The 12,648-nt window shown below is 51.1% G+C and overlaps 1 pseudogene; it reads right to left on the bottom strand.

The window, feature by feature from the left end:
* Positions 1-5,107: 5,107 nt before the first annotated feature.
* Positions 5,108-9,118, bottom strand: LOC120689285 (annotated as a pseudogene).
* Positions 9,119-12,648: the final 3,530 nt, after the last annotated feature.

Raw genomic sequence — 12,648 nt, 5'->3', positions numbered from 1 at the left:
GAAAAAGAAAAAAGAAAAGAGAAAAAAAGTACATCCAATGGTAGTATATGATAGCGGAGGCGATGCAACTGCCTCCGCACGGCGCGCGACGCCGCGCGCTCCGCGCACGACGCGGCCACGCTGCGCGCCCCGCGCAAGACGCGGCACCGCATGAGCGCATGCAGCGTAGACTCGCCCGCCGCTAACTGCACGCGCGCGTCGCCCGCATGACCGGGAACGCCGGCATGCCCGTGCTCAGTGTACACTCGCATGTATTTAAACTCCAAGAGAGATCAATGAAAGTTTTGCGGTTGTTCTCTCCATCTCTATCTCTTCTTTCATGGTATCAGCTTACGAACAATCCTGCCTGGAATTTCCGTTCGCGTCCACCTCATCTCCCGCAGCCATGGCCTCCCCTCGCCACTCCTCTTCCTCCTCGGACGACGCCGGCGATGTCGCCATCCCACCGGCTCCGGCGGCCGTCGTCCAGCAGATCAACATCCGCTCCCACATCCCCATCACCCTCAGCCTCAAGGAGTCCAATTACAGCCAATGGCGCTGCTGCTTCGACTCCGTTCTCGGGAAGTTCGGCCTCGCACCCCACGTCTTCTCGCCGCCGCCCCTCGACGAGCGCGATGCCGAATGGATCCTCAACGACCACAGCGTGGTAAATTGGCTCCAGACCACGGTGCACACCGAGGTGTTCAACCTCATCTACCAGCCGCGCGCGTCTGCGTTCACCGTCTGGAACTCCATCGAGGGCTTGTTCCGCGACAATGAGATGCACCGCGCCGTCCTCGTCGAAGCCGAACTCCGCTCCCTGCAGCAGGGCGACCTGAGCATCGACGACTACTGCGGCCAACTCAAGCACCTCGCCGACATCCTCCGCGACCTTGGTCACCCCGTCTCCGAGCCGAGCCAAGTGCTCAATCTTCTGCGTGGGCTGAATCCGCGCTATCGCCATCTCAAGCCCATCGTCACGTCCAAGTCGCCGCCGCACACCTTCGCCTCCGCCCGCTCCTTCCTCCTCCTGGAGGAGCTCTGCGATAAGCATGACGACAAGGTCGCGTCGGGCCAGGCGTACGCCGCCGGCCACGGGACATCCTCCAACAACTCCACCAACTCCGGGAACGGCGGCAACTCTCGCAACCGATCCCAGCGGAACAAGCGTCGCGGCGCCAACAACTCCGGCTCCAACTCCGGCGGTGTCCAGGGCACGCGCAACGCAGGCGCGTCCGGTGGCCAACCCCAGAGCGGATCTCCACAGCCCTTGCCTTGGGCCGCTGGCTACAACCCCTGGACTGGTCTGGTCCAGGCATGGCCCATGCCATTCCGCGCACCCGGTGCTGGCGTCCTCGGGCCGCGCCCGCCGTTCCAGCCTCAACAGGCAATGACGGCGCAACACCAGCTCCAGCTGCCCGCCCCGACTGCGCCGCCTTCCTCAGCCTGGGATCAGCAGGCCCTGCTCTCGGCACTCGCATCGGTCGGGGGTCCTCCGCAGCAGCCTCCAAGCTCCGGTGATTGGTTCCTCGACACCGGCGCCACCACACACATGTCCAACAATCCCGGTATCCTCTCTTCCTCCTCCCCCGTTTCCTCCTCCTCTTACATCACGGTTGGAAACGGTGCTAGGCTGCCGGTCACCCACTCGGCCTGCACCTCCATTCCTACCTCCAGTACCCCCTTACTTCTCAACAATGTTCTTGTCTCTCCTCATCTAGTAAAGAACTTGATCTCTGTTCGTCAACTCACACGTGATAACAATGTTTCAATTGAATTTGATCCTAACGGTTTTTCTGTCAAGGATCTTCCCACCCGAACGGTGACCCTCCGATGTGACAGCTCCGGCAACCTCTACCCGCTCCGACTGCCGCCACAGATCGCGCTCAGTTCATCCTGCACTCGTGATCTCTGGCATCAGCGGCTCGGACATCCCGGCCGGCAAACCCTATCTACTTTGCTTCAGTCTTTTGATTTCCAGTGCAATAAAGACACATCCCACATTTGCTCTTCTTGTCAGATGGGCAAACATGTTAGGTTACCATTTGCTCCCAGTGAATCTATCACATATTTTTCTTTCCAAATTGTTCATGCGGATGTTTGGACCTCTCCTGTGTTTAGCTTCTCGGGCTATAAGTACTATCTAGCCCTACTTGACGATTTCACCCACTACGTTTGGGTCTTTCCCATGCGCCACAAATCAGAAACTCTGCCAATCCTGCGAAATTTTCATGCTTCTGTGGGTACCCAGTTTGGCTTGCGGATGCTTGCTTTGCAGACTGATAATGGCCGGGAGTTCGACACCGTCGCGCTACGAACGCTGCTTGCCGACCATGGCGTGCAGTTCAGGCTCTCCTGCCCGTACACATCTCAGCAGAACGGGAAGGCCGAGCGGATCCTCCGCACTCTGAACGACTGTGTTCGTACCCTCCTCGTTCACAGTGGCGCCGACTACACGTTCTGGGCCGAGGCGCTCTCCACGGCCACGCACCTCATCAACCGCCGGCCGTGTCGTGCCACCGGCTCCACCACGCTGTTCGAGCTCCTCTTCGGCGTTCCTCCCAGCTACGACGAGCTTAGGGTGTTCGGTGCGTTGTGCTTCCCCAACACTACCGCGACCGCGTCCCACAAGCTCCAGCCCAGATCCACGCCGTGCGTTTTCATCGGCTACCCGCCAGATCACCGCGGCTACCGGTGCTTCGATCTCACGACGCGCCGCGTGCTCACCTCACGGCACGTTGTCTTCGACGAGAGTCAGTTCCCCTTCCGGCAGCGCCAACCGCAGCCCACGCATACGCCCATGCATACGCCTCCAGTCGACGACACCGTCCCTGTTCTCCCTCAGCCGTTTAGCTCGCCGCCACCGCCGCAAACTTCGCGCGCGGCATCTCCTGCCTCGCCCACGAGTCCACCCATGTCCACAACATCCCCCTCCCCTGACCCTGTGCCGCGCACGTCTGCTACACCCACTGGCCATCGCATGCTCACACGCGCCAAAGCCGGCATATACAAACCCAACCCCAAATATGCCCTCTACTCCACAACCCAAACCGTCTCACCCGTGCCGTCGTCAGTTCGCGTCGCTCTAAAGGACCCCAACTGGCACGGTGCAATGCAAGCCGAGTTCGATGCCCTGCTGCGCAATGGCACCTGGTCCCTCGTCAACCGACCTCCGGGAGCACGCGTCATCACCGGCAAATGGGTGTTCAAGCACAAGCTGCGCTCCGACGGCACGCTGGAACGCTACAAGGCGAGGTGGGTCGTTCGCGGGTTCAACCAACGGCCCGGCATCGACTTCGGGGAAACGTTCACGCCGGTCGTCAAGCCCGCCACCATCCGCTCAGTGCTTGCCGTCGTTGCTTCCAAGCAATGGCCAGCGCACCAACTTGACGTCTCCAATGCGTTTCTCCATGGCGACCTCAAGGAACGCGTGTACTGTCAACAGCCTACGGGATTCGCCGATTCCGCACGCCCAACCGCTGTGTGTGAACTTCGACGATCCCTCTACGGCCTCCGGCAAGCTCCTCGCGCGTGGTTCACTCGCTTCGCGCAGTTTGTCCAGACGATCGGCTTCCAGCAGGCCCGCTCGGACTCGTCGCTGTTCATCTTCTCCTCTCCTGCAGGGATGGCGTATCTCCTACTGTATGTCGACGACATGATCCTCTCAGCATCGTCCACGGCTCTTCTCCAGCAAATCATCGCCCGCCTCAAATCCGAGTTCGCCGTCAAGGACATGGGCGCCCTTTCCTACTTCCTGGGCATCGACGTCCATCGCTCCTCCGACGGCTTCTTCCTCTCGCAGTCCAGCTACGTCCACGATCTCCTCGAGCGAGCTGGCATGGCCAACTGCAAACCAGTGGCTACGCCCTGCGACACCAAGGCGAAGGCATCGACACAGGACGGCACGCCGGTCACCGATCCCAGCTTCTACCGCAGCATGGCCGGCGCCCTACAATATCTCACACTCACACGGCCCGACATCGCGCTCGCCGTGCAACAAGTGTGTCTTCACATGCACGCTCCTACTGAGGTACACGCCGGCATGCTGAAGAGGATCCTGCGCTACATCAAGGGCACTCCGTCGCTCGGTGTTCATCTTCGCGCCTCGCCGTCGACGACGCTCACCGCGTACTCAGACGCGGACTGGGCCGGCTGCCCCGACACGCGGCGTTCTACGTCCGGCTTCTGCGTGTTCCTTGGAGACTCGCTGGTGTCCTGGTCGGCGAAACGGCAGACGACGGTATCCCGATCAAGCGCAGAGGCTGAATACCGAGGCGTCGCTAATGCAGTCGCCGAGTGCACATGGCTTCGTTCCTTGCTCGGTGAGCTTCACCACGGCTTCGCCAAGGCCACGCTTGTGTTCTGCGACAATGTTTCTACCACATACATGTCGCGCAACCCAGTTCATCACAAGAGGACGAAGCACATTGAGCTCGACATCCACTTCGTGCGAGAGAAGGTCAGCGTTGGCGACGTGCGTGTTCTACACGTTCCCAGTACGCGCCAACTCGCCGACATCTTCACGAAAGGCCTCCCGACGGCGCTGTCCGAAGAGTTCCGATCCAATCTCTGCGTTCCGGTGCCGAACGCTGCGATTGAGGGGGGATGATAGCGGAGGCGATGCAACTGCCTCCGCACGGCGCGCGACGCCGCGCGCTCCGCGCACGACGCGGCCACGCTGCGCGCCCCGCGCAAGACGCGGCACCGCATGAGCGCATGCAGCGTAGACTCGCCCGCCGCTAACTGCACGCGCGCGTCGCCCGCATGACCGGGAACGCCGGCATGCCCGTGCTCAGTGTACACTCGCATGTATTTAAACTCCAAGAGAGATCAATGAAAGTTTTGCGGTTGTTCTCTCCATCTCTATCTCTTCTTTCAGTATAATCAAGTGGTTGATGTTTAGAGTCCTATTTTTATGATGACGATGTTTGGAATGGCAAATATGCGAAGCGCGTTGTTTCAAGTCCTATTTTTGCAATTTTCTCATGCCGATGCTGGCAAGGTATTGATGCACTTAAAATTCCATATTGCAGCATGATTGGACCTGACCCTTCAAAGCCTAACCTACAAAGAAATTACAATATGCTTACTCTGAAGCTTGCTTATTCTATAAGCCATGTGTTAATCTTTAGCCATCTCTCAGATCTACAAGAAAGAGTAATAGGTAAGTTTAAGTATCACTAAATTTTCATCCTTAAAAAAAATATTATCTGGCCCACTCTAGTTGTGTACAATAAAGGCTTAATTGAAACCATAATTCATTTGGGCAGTAATCCATGTTACTCAGAAATAATTTGGCACACTTTGCTAAAGGAATCTCTTTCTCAAATAACTAATAGATTATAGTGTTTGATGAAATAAATAAATTCAAGAAAATAAACATGATCCTAAAATTAGTTTCTTATTTACCATAGAAGGCTGCCTTTCACACCCCAAACATCTTTTATAATATTAATAACATTTCTCAAAACTTAATCTGGTGACTTACGAAAAATTAGTGTATGTTAGATACTTGTGGAATTTGCACCAATTGTTTCCAAATCTGAGTTGACAATTGATAAAACTAAACTTTAATTTGGTTCATACTTTTTATTGCACTTCTGCTGATATTCGGATGCTTTCTTTAGCTGAAATGCTGGGCTGAAACGATTAGAGCTCTTGGATGATGTTTGGACGATGGATGCAAGGAGGTAAGGCTCACGATGCCTTACTCAAGGTAAGGTACTGAATGTGCGTCCTCTCCCAGTTAGGAGCCAAGAAATGAAATTTACAACATGATGGAGGCCACTTTTGGTGCTGCGAACAAGCACAGATTTATGGTTGTAGTTGCCATAGTGCCTATGTTCATGCTTCATAGGATGAAGCTCGTCTTGTAGTTGCAATTTTGATTGCTTCCAAATTTATGATTAAATACAGCAATTTTCACAAAAGCACCCGTAGCGCTGCGATCATCACAAGATGAAGCTTGAGCGATAGTTGCAAAGCTTACTATCTTAGTATACCGACAAGTAAAAGTTAACAAAGCAAATTTCAGGAAAGCATCAGCGGTCTAGTGGTAGAGTAGTATCCTGCCACGGTACAGACCCGGGTTCGATTCCCTGCTGGTGCATCAGTTTTCATCGTGTTCTTTTTGGTCACCTGCAAATAGAAATATCACCTGTGAAATTCTCACCAGCTCCATATGACCACTCCACACCCACTTGCAAGTCGGCACATTGATTGAATAGAGGATGAGAATAATGAAAAGGATTCTGGAAGTACTTCTTGAAATCTTCATTTGCTTCCTCCATTCTTCAACCATAACGCAATGATCTACAAGTACATTTGCTTCCTCCATTCTTCATTTGGTGGATGGCCGCAAGTACATTTGCTTCCTCCATTCTTCATTTGGTGGATGGCCGCATTGCTCAGCAAGCCAATCATCGTACTCAAACTGCAACCAAAGCAAAAATACCATCAACAGAGGGATATCAATGTAACACGGTACGGTACAGAAGCCAAGTAACAAAGCACTTTTTTTCCCTAGGAGAATTGTGGATCATTGCGCTAAGAAGAAGAAATGTACATAAGAGTACAGCAAACACACACACCGCACCACCACTAAATTTTACTATTGACAGACATCTAGGATACCTAGTAGTTTGAACAGTTATGAGTGAATCTCCTAGGCCATCCACGTGCTTCTAGTTTCGAGTAGAAAGCTTTCACATCTTCCATCATTTCTTCTTTAGATGGAAGCACGATCCGTCCAGATAGAACTTTAGGAACCCACTTACTTTGGAGTTCAAACAGTGGAAAAGGAATAACCTGAATGGAACAGAGGCTGAAGGTTTATATCTTATAAGAGGATCGCTAGGCAAGTTGCCACTTAGTAGTGCATCTGAACTGATAAGCAGCAGTTTGCAGCAAAGCTGACCTTCCATGGCAATCCAAATGAAGGACAGTTGAGGAGCCACTTCCGGTGGGAAAACATGGAAAATCATACGAGTAGCCAGTCAAGACAGAAATAGAGGAAACACACAATCAGCTTCAGGCAAAGTAGCACAAGATTGTTTGCTTGTGTACTAGTATAAGAAATGGGCTTGCAGCTTGCAGGGATACTGCAAGTCTCTATACCCAGTGCAGTGCATGATGACATCGGCTTTGATTGAGCTGCCATCGCGGAACACCACACAACCATCCTCCTGCGCACGATCAATCTGCAACTCGATCATATGTAGCTGAAGATTGCAGTGGCTGTAAATGTTACAGATTTCAATCAGTATATCATGGATGATCCAAAAATTCCAATTTTCACACTTGACGTCGTGGGGGTTATTGGTTATGCTTATGCAGTTCATTCCAGAACCTATCTTAGTAGCTGATCGAGAGAAAAAAATTGCTTCACAAAACAGTTAGTCCATAGCTTTACCCACTAAGGTTGCTAGTCACCTTTTATTCAGACTGGCCGGAGTAGATTGATCATGATTATGATTATCCTTCCAAGAGCTTTGGCCTAAAATGAATTAAAGTACAACTGTGCATTTTTTTGGGAAAAGTCCAATTTTCACCCTCGAATTATCATAAAAATTTGATTTTCAACCTTCAACTACGAAACCGGACAACATAGGCCATCTAACTATCAAAACCGGGCAAATTTGTCCCTTGGGGTGGTTTTGAAGGTGGTTTTGTATTTTCTAAAAAAAATTAAATAAATTTAATTAGATTTAAAAAATAAAAAATAATTCACTTTAAATCATAAAAATATGAAACTAGTACCAAAATTTTTCTAAAAAGGTAACCTATCTATTATTGCTCCATTTGAATCTTAGTTATTAAAAATAATAGGCATAACTGCAAGTAGCCAAATATTATGAACATAAAAAAAATAGATCTGAATAGCTCACAAGTCATGTGACAATAGATATGTTACATTTTTAGAAAAATTTTGATACCCATTTCATAATTTTTTGACTTAAAATGAATTACTTATAAATTTTTTAATGTAAAATTGAATATTTTTAATTTTCACAAAATGGAAAACCACCTTCAAAACCCACTCAGGGGCCAAATTTGCCCGGTTTTGACAGTTTGATGACCTATGTTATCTGGTTTCGTAGTTGAAGGTTGAAAATCGGACTTTTGCGATAGTTGGAGGGTGTAAACTGGACTTTTCCCGCATTTTTTTTAGCACGTGCACTTCATACTGAACATACAAGTAGTCCTTTTTCCCGTTCAGGTCCTTTACCCCATTTCCATTATTACCGAACCGGAATATAAAAGTTGTCACCTGCCAACTAGAAAAGACGAAGAAAGTCTCTTTTGCTTCATGTTTATCCTACACCAAAAGTTGCTCTTATGTCATCTTTATCTTCTGTCGTTTCTGTACCAGACTGTAACTGTATGACGTGATACCCAATTAACCAATGGGAAGACTGGACAACTAAAGAACAGCTAGTTTCAAAGAGGAGTGGGGAGAGGTGATGGGTGTGCGCACCATTGATCTGATGATCCTATCAATATGGTGCCAGTTGCTTCCATCCTATTACATGCATGTGTCTGGTTTGGTGCCCGGTTCCTGTTGAATTCCTACACGACCAATCACGAAAAAGACCTTATCAAACATCTTGTATTAACTCCTACCAAAAAGGCAAAGAATGGAGACTAAAGCCACAGCTCACCAAACCAACCGGCAGGGTTTCACTGTCGGAGTCAGGTTCGAGTCATGGAGTCCCCAGTTTGGTTGGAGGGAAGTGACCAAGACCAGAGGTGGGACCTGGTTGGGATTGGGCCCACTCAGATAGGTATCTTTTTTAGGGTTTTTTTGTGTACAGGACACTCTCAAAATGTTTATTTGTGCGCTGCGCACTCTATTCTTTGATATAGTCTGTAGGACACCTTGGGTCATAAATTTTGTACGTTGCACATTGGATCCATTAAACAACTCATTTGCAGTATTGGAGGTGAGAGAATGAGACCTAAAAAGACTAAAATGCCCCTGGCTTCAATGACTCAGCTCCTCCGCTGGGACTCCTTGGAGGCCTTATCCATTCGCAGGAACGGCCGCCGCCGCCCTTGACCTGGGGGCCTGCATGCGCGCGTTCGATGGCGACTGCGCCGCCCCACGGCGCCGGCGGCCGGCCACCGCCGCGTCTGCCATGGCGCCGGCCCTCACGCGGAGCCCGCGCGCGTCCGCGACTGCACCGCCCGCGACCGCGTCGCCCACGGCCGCCCGTTCGCCCGCAAGGAGGCTGCGACTGCGCCGCCCACGGCCGCCCGCCCGTCCACCCGTGAGGAGGCCGCGACCTCGCCGCCGTCGCGCGGAGCCTCCGGCCCTACTCCCGCGAGTCCGCGACCCCTCCACCCGCCAGTCCGCGATAGTACCACAAGGAGGCCGCGACCGCACTGTCGTCCGCCTACGCCCGCCTGCGCCTGCTCCTCGAGGCTGGCGGCGCGCGCGGGAGGAAGGACACCGCCATCGCGCTCTACGCGCTCTGCGGCGGGGCGCGCGAGAACCAGGAGCGCGCCATCAAGGCCGGCGCCGTGCGGCCGCTGCTCGACCTCATGGCCAACCCGGAGTCCGACATGGTGGACAAGGCCGCGTACGTGCTCCACTCCCTCGTGGGCTCCAGCGAGGGCCGCGCCGCCGCTGTCGAGGAGGGCGGCATCCCCGTCCTCGTGATCGAGATGGCCAAACTAATCCGTTTTCCAATTTCATCAGGCGGAATCGCTGATCGAGATGCTGCGGCAGCCGCTGGCCATGGTGGCCGGGCGGAGCGGGCAGGGCGGCGCCACCGCGGCTTGCTCGCCGGCGCGCGCGCTCGCCGGTGGGTGAGCGCGCCGCCGTCGATCTCGCCATGGATGGCGCCTCGCTTTCGAGCCCGCGCGCGTGCGCCCCGGCGTCCCGGTGGCGAGCGGCGGAGCATCCTGTGCCGCGCCCCGACGAAGCGGGTTGCGCGGGTCTGTTCCGCACGAGGGCGGCCGGCTGTGGGGCAATGCAGGTGAGTACCCACCACCCTATGCTCTAGGGTTAGGGTTTGTTGTGCGATTTGATTCGAAATTGACCTTTTCTTTTTATTTGCTTTCGATTCGTGGTTGAATCATGCTTTCCCCTACTAGATCTATGAGCTAGCAAGGCGACTGATACCATTGTTTGCATTAGGATCACACTAGAGCACGGATCAGTGAGGATTTCTCTTCTTTTCTTAATCTGAGTGCTAGAAGATCCTAGATCTACACAAGAACACACACGCAGAGAGAGAGAGAGATAGGACCTTCAATGCCTGCAGAAAAGCTTGGTCCGGCCATCTCACGTTCGTTGATGGAGATCCACTCAAAGGCGGCGACGAGTGATGCAGCGAGGGCGTTTCCGGAGCGATGGAGTCGTGGTCGATGGCGACGACGACGGAACAGAGCTGGCGGCGGTGAAGGCGATGAAGGTGGGGCTTCCCGCTGCTCCAGCGCTCCCTCTAGATCGGTTAGGGTTTTGGGATGTGGGTGAGGTTCCTGCGGCACGGCGAACCTCGTGCTGTGTGCCCGACCCCTCACCCCCTTTTTAATTTAGCGCTGTACAGCGGGGGCCCACCAACCATTAAGGGTTGGACGCCCCCGATCAGGGCGCAAATCAAGGGCCTAATAGACCGTTGGGTCTATTAGGAAAGAGATCAATCCAACATTCTTCCCCTTGATTTCACTTTGTTCTTTAACTTTATACTTTTACCTGAAACTTTTCCTTTAGTTGTTCCATCACAGATTAATGAATAGAGCATGCTTTATCATCACGGTCCAAGGCCGATAGACTCAACAGCTACCACACACATCACTGTTTTTGAAACAAATTCTTTATCTTTTGGGCCCTTTTAATCACAGGCTTTCCCTTAAACCCATGCCGGCTATGTGTTCCATGAACACATTGGGTGGTAAGCCTTTAGTGAGCGGATCCGCAAGCATTTTCTTCGTGCTTATATGCTCGAGTGTAATAGAGTGATTCTGGATTTTCTCCTTTACGACATAAAACTTTGTGTCAATGTGTTTGGCAGCACCACTTGACTTATTGTTGTGAGTATAAAATACTGCTGGTTCATTATCGCAATACATTCTGAGTGGTCTATGAATACTGTCTACCACTCTTAAACCGGGTATAAATTTTTTAACCATTCAACCTGCCCCGAGGCCTCATAACATGCCACAAATTCAGTGTACATCGTCGATGAGGCAGTGACGCTTTGTTTGGAGCTTTTCCACGATATAGCCCCCCTTGCGAGTGTAAACACATAACCGGACATGGACTTTCGGTCATCGATGTCCCCCGCAAAATCCGCATCTGAGTACCCTTTTATCTCTAGAGAATCGGATTTTCTGTATGTTAGCATGAGGCCTTTTGTGCCTTGCACATAACGTAATGCTTTCTTTACCATGATCCAGTGTGCCTGTCCTGGATTACTTTGATATCTGCCAAGTATCCCGGTAACAAATGCTAAGTCAGGGCATGTACAAACTTGAGCATACTGTAAGCTTCCGACAGCTGAAGCATATGGAACCGCTTTCATTTGATCGATCTCATACTGGTTCCTGGGACATTGAAATTTCCCAAATCTATCGCTCTTGACTATTGGAGCAGGTGAAGGCTTGCACATATGCATACTGTATTTCTTTAGAACTTTTTTTAAGTATACCTTTTGTGACAGTTCTAATACCCCCTTTGTTCTATCTCGGTGAATTTCAATTCCCAAAACAAATGAAGCTTCACCGAGATCTTTCATATCAAAGTTTGAGGACAAGAATTTCTTTGTCTCCAGTAGCAGACCAACATCACTACTAGCAAGTAGAATGTCATCCACATATAGGATCAGAAAAATAAAATTTCCACTTCTGAACTTTGCATAAATGCAATTGTCCTCCTCATTTTCTTTAAACCCAAATTTTCATATGGTTTCATCAAACTTTAAATACCACTGCCTAGAGGCTTGCTTTAATCCATAAATGGATTTCTTTAAGCGACACCCCATATGTTCTTTTCCTTTCACGACAAAACCTTTTGGTTGTGCCATGTAAACATTTTCATACAAATCCCCGTTAAGGAATGCCGTCTTTACATCCATCTGATGTAACTCTAAGTCATAATGTGCCACCAATGCCATTATAATCCTGAAGGAATCTTTACACGAAACTGGAGAAAAGGTTTCGTTATAGTCTATCCCTTCTCTTTGCGTAAAGCCTTTTGCCACGAGTCGTGCTTTGAACCTTTCTACATTCCATTTGGAGTCATGTTTTATCTTGTAAACCCATTTACAGCCTACTGTTTTGGCTCCTTTAGAAATTTCCTCTAAGTCCCAAACACCATTGGAACTCATTGATTTCATCTCATCCTTCATAGCTTCCAACCATTTAGATGAGTGAATACTTCTCATGGCTTCTTCATATGAAGTGGGATCACCCTCCATATGAACCTCTTCTGTATTATAAACTTCATAGTCGCTAGAAATAGCCGACCTTCTTTCTCTTTGTGACCTTCTAAGGGCCACTGCTTGTGGCACATTTTGTGCCTCAACTTCTGGCACATTTTCCATAGGGGGATGTAGCTCCTCCTCCTCATATCCAATCGCGGGTTCAGGCGGTTCCTGGATGACAGGTTCCAAACCTTCGCTCACTGTTGGTATGGATGGAGTTGCGACAGGTGTTGACACCGTA

The sequence above is a fragment of the Panicum virgatum genome, chromosome 9N, assembly GCF_016808335.1.
Source record: "Panicum virgatum strain AP13 chromosome 9N, P.virgatum_v5, whole genome shotgun sequence".
Taxonomy (NCBI): domain Eukaryota; kingdom Viridiplantae; phylum Streptophyta; class Magnoliopsida; order Poales; family Poaceae; genus Panicum; species Panicum virgatum.
This window is presented reverse-complemented; position numbering and strand designations above follow the sequence as displayed.